Source organism: Calliphora vicina, chromosome 2 (genome assembly GCF_958450345.1).
Source record: "Calliphora vicina chromosome 2, idCalVici1.1, whole genome shotgun sequence".
Lineage (NCBI taxonomy): Eukaryota > Metazoa > Arthropoda > Insecta > Diptera > Calliphoridae > Calliphora > Calliphora vicina.
In genome coordinates this window covers 9977557-9988252 of record NC_088781.1, presented here as the reverse complement: position 1 = coordinate 9988252, position 10696 = coordinate 9977557, and positions in this window count along the sequence as shown.

Below are 10696 nucleotides of genomic sequence, written 5' to 3'. Positions count from 1 at the left end.
AATATTGAAAAAATGGATAGTTGTTAAATATCGATTTACTTGGACAAATACAAAACAAACAGTACAATTTTTGTTTATTCTTTTCTTAATGACGATCAGTTACATAGTTTTCGATATATTGTATCTGAAAGCGTACCAAATTACCTAAAAATGTTCTGTTTTTTTGGAAACTGAAAATCAGTCAACTTTGAAGGGCTGAACCACTTTTGATATCGTTGGACAATTTACTGTAAAAGAGGTTTATTCAATATTTGTTAGGGGCACATGAAATTTTGATTTTTGCAACCTCACTTGTTCTATGGGCGGCACTGTGAGACAACCGTTTCAGACCATTAAATTAAACTTGATGGTGCAATTTCGTAACAATATAAAGCAATTAAAAACTTGAGCTAACACAAAAGAATGAGTATCTTTGGCCCTTAATAGCGAAAATATCTTTCTAACTTACAGAAATTTAGCTTTCTAGCCCAATTTTCTACACTAACATTAACATTAAAATTTATGCAGTGAATAGAATACCCTTACTACAAAACATCGTCATAAAAATATTTATAAAAACAAACAAAAGGCTGATGGACATCAATATTATTAAGAGAGGAAAGCAGACAACTGCAGAACCTCAAAACACGAAATGTTGACCGTTACTACTAAATTTTTTTACATTTTTTTTTATACTTCCGCTGACTAAGCAAGCATTCTATAAAATACATAGATCCATCCAAACCAACATGCTAGCATCCATTATCCATGTATATTGTATAATAAGTAGCATGAAGTATATTTCTATGCGAAAAAAATATTACAGACAAAATGATACAAATTTATAATAGTAGTACTCGTATAATACTGGATGGTTGTTTGTTACTTGTCTTTTTTTCGCCGTAAAATAAAATTTGTATATTTTTTTTACGACTACACAGGTCCTGTTGAGTGCGGAGCAGTAGTAACACAACCAATCATACTTGAGCATTTTTGCTTCTCTCTGGTCCATTGCTTAGATTTTCATAGCATGTTGTTTTTCCTAAACTAATGAATAGATTTGACTAAAAAATATTTCAAATCGTTGTCATCTAATTTATAAATTTTAAGCAGAAGCTGTTGCTGGTTGAATCAGGAGGAAAAATGTAGATTTTAATTAAAGTTTCATGGTTTAAATCCCTGAAGTTTTAAACAGAATTTTATTTTTAAATTTTACAGCTATTTAAAAGATATTAATTGGAAATATTTGTTATTATTTGCTATAGATTTTAAAAAATTGCTTTATTGCAGATGTGTTCAAATTAAAGTGAACAAAATTTGTATTGTATCCACTAGTTACCTAGCAGACTATTGGTGGTACGAATTAAACTCTAGCTTAACATCATTACGATGGAAACTATTGATACCTCCTAGTTTTTAGGATGCCCCTGATGGACTAGACGATAGTATGCTGGACTATCATTCTGGGGGTTGCGGGTTCGATTCCCGGCAGAGACTCTGGGTGTATCTGCAGACAAGCAAAACGCATCGCAGTTTGTGCTTCATTTTTTATTCTTACAAATTGACGAATTGATTTCGAAAGTTATAAAATTATTTGGTGTATGCCTTAAAAATGTAGGATCTACTAAAGATGGTGTATCTCACTTAGTTATTGAACAATATACAACAAAGTTTTTTTTGCATCGCAAATTTCAAATTTGTGCCAACAAAGCGCCATATGCGGGACGATTTGCTTTACTTCTTTAATTTGAAAAAGTGCAGCTGAAGCCCACCGATTGCTGACCAAAGCTTATGCTGAATGTGTTCCATCGGTTTCAACTAGCCAGAGACATGGAAGACAACGATCGCCCATGCCAGCCAAACAAATTTGAAAACCAAGAATTGGAGGCATTACTCAATAATGATTATTGTAAAATTCAAATTCAGCTTCATTCATCTAAAAGCTGGGAAATTAGGTACCATACGAATTGAAGCCAAAAGACCTTGAATGGCGATTTTGCATGTTCGAAATGATGCTTGTTTTTTGCACCGAATTCTTACTTGCGATGAAAAACGAATCTATTACGATAACCCGAAGCGTAAGAGATCATATGTGAAGCCCGGCCAAGCAGCTGAATCGACACCATAGCCAAATATCCACGACTCTAAAGCATTGGTCTCCAGCAGTACGCCGCTGGCACCGTCTATGTGTGAGTTTCTTATACGTACATGTGAAACCGAAATTAAACAAGTAAGAGTGCTATATTCGGCTGTGCCGAATCTTATATACCCTTCACCAAATTATACTTCAAAATTTTAAATATTTTTAGGTAAACAAATTTTAATTTTTTTTGCAGTTGTTTTTTTAATTTTTTGTAAAAAAATTTTTTTCTATTGTTATTTAAAATATTTTTTTTTAAATTTAAATTTTTTTTTTAAATTTTAAAATTATTTTTTTTTAAATTTTAAAAATTTTTTTTCTTTGCTTTAAAATTTTTTTCCGATTTTGACCGATTCCAGGTCCAACTTACTATGATCTTATATACGTCGTTGCAAATGTCTTTGAAATATCTATCATTAGATATCCATTTTGTCTATATTAATGTCTTAGTAATCCAGATATAGGTCAAAAATCGAGGTTGTCTTGGTTTTTTCCTCATATCTCAGCCATTTGTGGACCGATTTTGCTGATTTTAAATAGCAAAATTCTCGAAAGCATGTCTGACAGAATTATTGAAGATTTGGATCCCGAAGATATCTGGGGTCTTCAGAAAATTGATTTCAACAGACAGGCGGACAGACAGACGGACATGGCTTAATCGACTCCGCTATCTGTAAGGATCCAGAATATATATACTTTATAGGGTCGGAAATGAAAAATGTAGAAATTACAAACGGAATGACAAACTTATATATACCCTTCTCACGAAGGTGAAGGGTATAAAAACAAACATGAGTTATTTTACATGTGTTGCCAGTGAAGGATATTTTCATAAGCAATTTTGTTCAGTGTACACACATCGTAACACTAGAATACTAAGCAAATCTATTGTTGTGAGAGTTTGGTTAAAAATGCTCTAAAGCAGTGAAATTCTATCTATTATGAGCTGCTGAAATCTGACCAGACCATCACAGGGTACCTGTACCGAACGCAATTGATTTGGTTGAAAAGAGAATTGGCCGAAAAATGCTCAAAATATGTTAAAACTATTTAGAATGAAGTGATTGGAAAGTTTTGCAGAACGCTCTCTCTGGGATACGCTTCACCTTAGAATAGAGTATCAGAAATTGGATTGATAGCGTCAATACATGCAATGCAAATAGTGTCTGCCAACTCATGGACATCTTTAAATTGACTTCCTAACATATAAGGATTCAGAATATGTAGACTTGATAGGATCGCAAATGAATACTATAGAAATTACAAACAGAATAACAAACTTTTAAAAGGTGCTCCAAAATTTTCCGCAAGATTTAAATTAAATATAAATCACACATTTTTTCTTTAGATTGAACGTTTTTGTATTTAATGATAAAGTTCAGCAGATAGGGTTACTTATGGAATTGCACATCGGTCAACTGGTATCTATGGCTTTGCTGACACTTAAGTACTTCTTTGCCGAAATAGTCCAAGACGATAACTGTAGCTGTAGTCGTTAATGCAGCGTTTAATTTCTTCCTTCAATGGTTTGGTGATTGTGAGCTTATTGCCATAAATCTTTGACATCAAATAACCCCATGAAAATTATCCTATGATCTTAAATCCATAATCTAGAAGATCATACAATGTCTCATGCAGTAATTAAATTGTTTCAATGGCTGTGTGACATTAAATCAATATAATCCAATTTAGGCAGAAAGAACTCTTTTATCATGTCTCGATATCGTGTAATAATAACAGTCACTGCTTGACTTCCAACCCAAAATCAACACTGAAACTGTTGCGGATTCATTTGTATTTCACCATTCACATGTGTGTTCTCAGCACTAAATTACATTTGTCAAATATTCGAATTTCATAAAATTCTGCACGAAATTTTCGAACTATAGGTGTGTTCGCGTACTTTCCAGTAAAAAATATCCAGTAACTTTATTTTAGAGAGTAAAAATAAATTACTCTCAATCTGAAAAGTAACAAAAAAAAGTACGCGAACAACAATTTGTAAAAATAAGTTGTATTTTATTATAAATTAATTTAAAACGTTTGTTTTGGGCTATTTTACTTCTTTTCTTTGCAAAACTTGTAAATTGTATTAATTTTCAACTTTTTAGTTTTGTTTGAATTTGCAACCATATGTTTTAAACGTTTTTTATGTTCTCTGTCTAAGAACTTTCATTTTTAACACTCTCTTGCTCTCTCGTTACAGGTTTTTAAAAGTAAACGAACGGAATCCCGTAACTTCCAGTGATAATTTGTACAAATTATTACAAATTATCAAGTACTCGAACACAACTATTTTTAATACCAATGTTTAGGGCCTATACTATCAGCTGTCAAACTATTTTTTTTGTTGGTTTGCGTATACAAATTTAGATTTCCTCCTCAATCTGTTAAAAACCCAATTAAATGTAATCAAATAGACTTCAACATAGGCAGGAAATCTGAATATTGGTTAAAGAAAAATAAATCAAAATCTCTTGAGAACAGCATTAAACAATTTAACGTTAGTCGAGCTGAAAGTATATTTTTGTGGTAGCTGTAGCTTAGCGCTAACGTCAACCTAGTTAAATAGTGTCTGGATAAGTAAGTGCAAATGTAAGCGAAGACACTATTGTGTGTCTTCGCTTACTTGCTTATTGTGTCTTAGCTAAATGTTTTCGAAAACAAAGTGATATTTGTGAAATCATTAATTTGACAGTTAATATCAATATCACTTTACAAAACAAACTATCATTTATCTTATTAAAGAAAAAAAGTTATAAAATTAGAACAACCGTATTGCCACAGATGTTATAAATATAAAAAAAACCCATTAAAATCATAAAGAGTTTTTATTTTAATAACCAGTAGCAGTATTTTCAACAGATGTCCTGATTAAAACTATTTCTTTAAGTCTCTTAACTATTTATTTAATTTTGCGTTAATTTACCAGCTAAACATTCCGCCATATACCAGATGAATTTTAATGACCCTGTTTAGTGGCGCCCAAGTGTCATACGCAGAGAGATGCTAGCATTCTAAGAGGATCATTATTACCTTTGACAGTAATTAGGACGCGACATGAAAACTGCTATTTTCACAATATTTGTACTTGTACTTGAAGTCATACTAAAGGTAAATTGCTGCTCCCAGTAATGGTACTTAACGTTAGTTACTTCAAGCGTTAAAATGTTGCTGTTCGTTCTTAAATTTCTACTTTTCTCTAGCTGTCTTTTTACACATTTTCTTGTTTTTTTTTTCATTTCTTATTTGTAGGAGACATTTTCTAGTAGGTACTTGTGGAGTTTGTGAAAAATATTATGTGTAGAGAGAGAAAAAAAAACTATGTACTTACTTTATGAAACTATTGTTGCAAAAGAAGTTTGTTTTGCTAAGAAAATTTTAAGAAAAAAAAACAGAAAAGTTTGTTTAACAATTTTGTATACGGTGTGTTTAAATGACTAGAAAACTGTGTAATGTTTTTTGGGAAATTTATGTTTTAAACAGTGTTTGATGATTTGGCAAAACATTTTGAGACTTAATCATTTAATTTTGTTCTTTTTTTTGACTTTTGGAAACTCCAAATGTCAGATTGTAAAGAAGTGTGTAGCAAACAAACTTTTAATTTTTTAATACAAAGATGAAAATCATTAGGAAATTTGTTTATGTTTTTACACGATATGTACATTTAGATTTTGTATGTATTTCATTCAGACATACAGATTCATCCGTATGTAGGGGATGAGTATGAAAATTACTCTCAAGAAAATAACAATACACTAGGCTTTTTCAGGTATGATCAATTCACCTAGAATTTTTTGAAAATCTTAATCAAATTCGAAGAATTTTTGATACTTCAACGTGATTAAAAAGCTGGAATATGCGCTCATTTTCTGATTATAAATAATACTTTTGTCGGGAGAAAATAGTACCCTATCCGCGACTCGTCTAAATGAGTCTTTTATGAGCCCCTCATTGAGCGGAAACTCTCCTGTCAAAGACCTAACTCAGTTGTCAGAAACCTAAGTGGTGAGAATGTATTAGTCGAAAAAACTATGTGAGAACAAAAACAAGTAAGAAAGTATGGTCGGTCAAGCCCGACCCTACACCAAGTAAAAGAGCAAAAACATTTTTCTTTTAAAATTTCAATAATTTATATTTTTGAGTGATTTTCGGAGTGGGTCTTATGACCAATTACACAGTGCAACAGTGAAAAAAACACACGATCATGACTATATAGGTTCGGCTCTACAACCAAAGGGTAGTAAAACCCTATACTCAGTTTGCCCATTTTGGTGACCGATTTTTTTTTATGGGCCCCCAAAGTTTCTGAAAATCAGTGGGGCCTCTAAAAAAGGTGTCATCAGTTTTTGGTTAACAGCTAATTCAGACTTTGGTTAACAGCTAATTCAGACGGCTTAACTTTATATGGCAATAATATAGCTAAGATTCCGCCAAATAAATTTTGTTAAAATTTTTTTCCAAAAAATAGCTTTTTCGTGCATTTTTGTTGAAAAAATATAGGAAGAAAATTTTTTTTTCTTTTTTTAGAATAACTTCCAGGGTCTCCTAATTTTTCACTAACAATATTTAGCAAAGTTGTAGGTACGGTAAAGTTGAACAACTCTTGAGAACATATCATTGCATTCTGAACGTGTCTAGTCACTCTAAATAGCACACAAAGATCACTTTGTACCTTAACAATTTTCGTTTTTACTATTTTTTGACAATAAAACAAAGATTTGTTTGTTATAATAGTATGATCAAGTCCACACTTCTATGTTGTGTTGTATTATTTACTCGGCTGAGGTGTTCGGAATGGGGATCAGTGAGTTGACCCTCAATAAAAAAAATCGCCAAAAAGCCATTTATGATCCGAATGAGCTGAAATTTAAAATGTAGATAGTCCTTGAGAAGGTCTACAAAAATATGCTTTTATCTGCAGGTATCTCTTTTAGTTCAAGATATATTTACGTTTATTTTTTTTTTTAAATTTTGGTCGAACTTTTTTTTGTATTTTATATATGATGGGCCTACTAAAGCTCCAAATTTGTTTTTTATATATGACGTTTATTTGCCATAAAATTCTAAAGAAAATAAAATAAACCTGATAACAATTATTTCGTCCCTATAAAAAGTTACACGCATCCAAAGTTGAAGCATCTTTTTATATATTTCAACTATGTATGCGTGTGTTTTTTAAGTTTTTTCCCAAAAAAGTCCCCATATTTTTTCTTTTATAAAAAACTAATTTTCTTCGTGGCTATACACATTTTTAATGATCTGGAAAGAGAACTTAATGCAAAAACGTATAAAGTAAAATTTGACTAACTTAAGCGGACATTGTACCCCCCAGCCCTATCCAAACTTGGCCAATTTTGAAACAAAATTTTAGGTTTGAGTAAAAAATTCTAAAAATGCAAAGCACCGATCCTCAAAATCTCATCATATTTGTATAGCCCTATATATTGTTTATATACATACAAAACGTTTTTACTATCATACTGTAAATAACGTCAAAGTGGGCTATTTTAAAAAAAAAATCAGTTTTTGGAACACATTTTCCCCGTTTTAGGAATTTCGATGTTTGAAAACAATGAATGGCAACATTAGTGATGCCATTAACTTAAGAACATTTAGATCTATATTACTTCCAAATTTTATTGTGATGCCTGTAACTGTTCAAATTTTATATTAATTAAAAGTTTTTATTTTTCTTGATGGAAAGTCACCATTTTATAATATAGTTAGTTATAGCATAAAGTGATGCCCCCAGATCATACCGATAATGATTTGCCCATTCTTCGTTATTCCAGCACAATAGAGAAGTATACACTCGGAAATACATTTTTAACAAAACATTTTCAAAATATAGTAAAAAACTAAAATTTTTAAGCTACAAAGTGATTTTTGACAGCTATTTAGAATGCCTAGATATGTTCGGATTGCATTGATATGTTCACAAGAGTTATTCAGATTTACCGTAGCTACAACTTTGCAAAATATTGTTATTGAAAAATTAGGAGTCCCTGGAAGTTATTCTAAAAAAATTAAAAAAAAAAATATACCCTCCCCACTATGGTGGTGTAGGGTATAACAATAATCGCATGTGTGATTATTTTGAGTATTTTTTTTGTTTGAGTTTTTGTCTAGTTTCCGCTCTATGCCTCTTCTGATCATTTTCATTTCATTACATCATTTTTGAGTAATTTTTTGGCCGAATTGCCGTTAATTTTGGAGTCATTTTCGAATCATATTTTAATAATTTTTGAGTCTTTTGTGAATAATTTTTATGTCTGTTACAATCAGAAACAATAATTCAGGAAACAGTTTTTGGTATTCCAACTGCGAAAAATATAATTCCAAAATATATTTGTAAACAATCATATTTAGAACGCCTGAATGATCTAATTATGATTGATGTACATTTTGTTATTGTTTTTCAAATAAATCACATTTAAATGGGAATCATTTTCGAATAATTTTTTAAGCGTACAACTTATTAATCAGTTTTTGATCACCAAAAGTACTCGAAAAAGTCTCGGTTTGGTGAAAAAACAATCTTCCAAATGCTACCTGGTCTTCTCTTCTGTTACGTTTAGAGCAGTGGTCGGCATAAAGAGAACGTGTATAGAAATTACATGTTAAGCACTTTATTTCTGTGTTGCAATCTGACCAGCAATTTATTGTGATTTCGGTTTCTTATTTGATCATTTGGCTATGTAAGTCAATCACTGCTTTAGTGGTATTTAAGGCAAATATGTACACGAAAAATATGTTATTAAAATCATAAAACTTAAATTTGATCAATTGACTTGTTATTAATAAATTTCTTTAACAAAAATCCAGCACTTTCCTTTTTTATATTTTGTTCTATAGTAAAGCGTGCAACTTTTTTTTTTGGCAGTATGAGAAAGCACATATTGACTTTGTGTTGCTGTTATTTATCAAATCCTTTGTCTCTGTGCCTTTTATACGCTTTCAATACGTGTGATGCCTTGAGCCCTAATACTTGTGCACACGAACCAATTAATTAAATCTAATTAATTATATTATATTATCGGCGGAATGGAGTGTGTCATTCATTATACTTCCGTTTTCTGATACACAGGCAATGGGGCTTACGTGCTCATATATGTATATGATGTGATTGTACATTCAATTTACTTTTAACAATTTTTTTCTTTTCTAATTTGTATAAATGTTATATCGAATGATTAGATTTTATTTACCATTTTATACCTCTTTAAAAATCAATGAACAACTTTAAATATTCCTTCGGCATTCCTCTTATATGAGATAGGACACAATTTTTGAAGGTACTCAGGTAATTTATGATCATTCAAAATTTTAAGTTGCTCAAACATTTTAAATTCGCTTTGGTTTGGGATTTATCGAGGTTAAATTTATTTTTTTGATCGACATTTTTCGTTTTGTCCCTATACATATTATTTTGTCTCAAATTTCTGAGTACACTTGTGTTCCATTTATATTTTAAACACATTGTTGTTTGATTATTTCATGTTGTAATTTTTAGAAATTTAACTGACAAAACAAAACATACAGAAACTTTGTAAACCACAATGATATTTCTTGGTATAACAATTCTAATAAGTCTTTTACTAACTGGAGGTAAGTGATTTAAATTAGTTTTCATTTCAATGGGATCTTTTCGATTAATCCTTTTATATTTTAGTGCACGACCTGCATTGTCACAAATGCAGTCATACCCATTATTTATGCGAAAAAGCTCTTGGAAATGATCGTTACTTGCAGATGTGCAGTGATGATATGCCTTTCTGTTCTTTGATTTGGAATTATACACATAACCTGCATCGTGGCTGTACAAATGGTTCATTTTGTCAGCATTACTTATCAATGCCTCTGCAATGTTGTAATTGTAAAACAGATGGCTGCAACTGGAGTTATTGGTCATGCAAAGGATCAAACATTTCTCATTCAAAGAGTATTATTGTAGGTTTTTTGATTATTCAGTTTTCCTTGTTACGTGTGTTTATATGATTCATTACTTATTTATGTACTATGATTTGTTTGTAAGCTTTAACCTCCTGATTATACCTGACTCCCTGTCTATACTTAACAAATATTTATCATAACAATACATGACATTTGTTTTCCAGACAAAGTTGTCTAATAGGGCCCATACACAACACCATCATGATTGTGCAATCAAGTGATTGTGCCAGCTGATTGATCGTGTATGAGCTTGTGGTGTGATTGTACCAGCTTTATCAAAAATAGTTTGATATTTTTTTGATTGAACCAGCATGATTGAATCGTGTGTTGTAAAATTAGATCATAAAATTTAAACCGTGAAGTCATAAACATCAAAAAATAAAAAAAAATAAATATGAATGCCAAAGAAAAAAATATTTTGGGGAGAATTTTTCGAAGTTTATAAAACAATGCCTTGCCTATGAATTAAAAAACCAATGTTACAATAAAATGGTAGAACAATTGAAAGAGGTGGGCCAAGAGCAAGAATGGTAAAAAAATCAACGTTTTTCGAATACTGCAGGAACAGATGATGTTTTGGTATTACGATAAACTCCATTTTTGGAAGATCAGGAGTGTTCC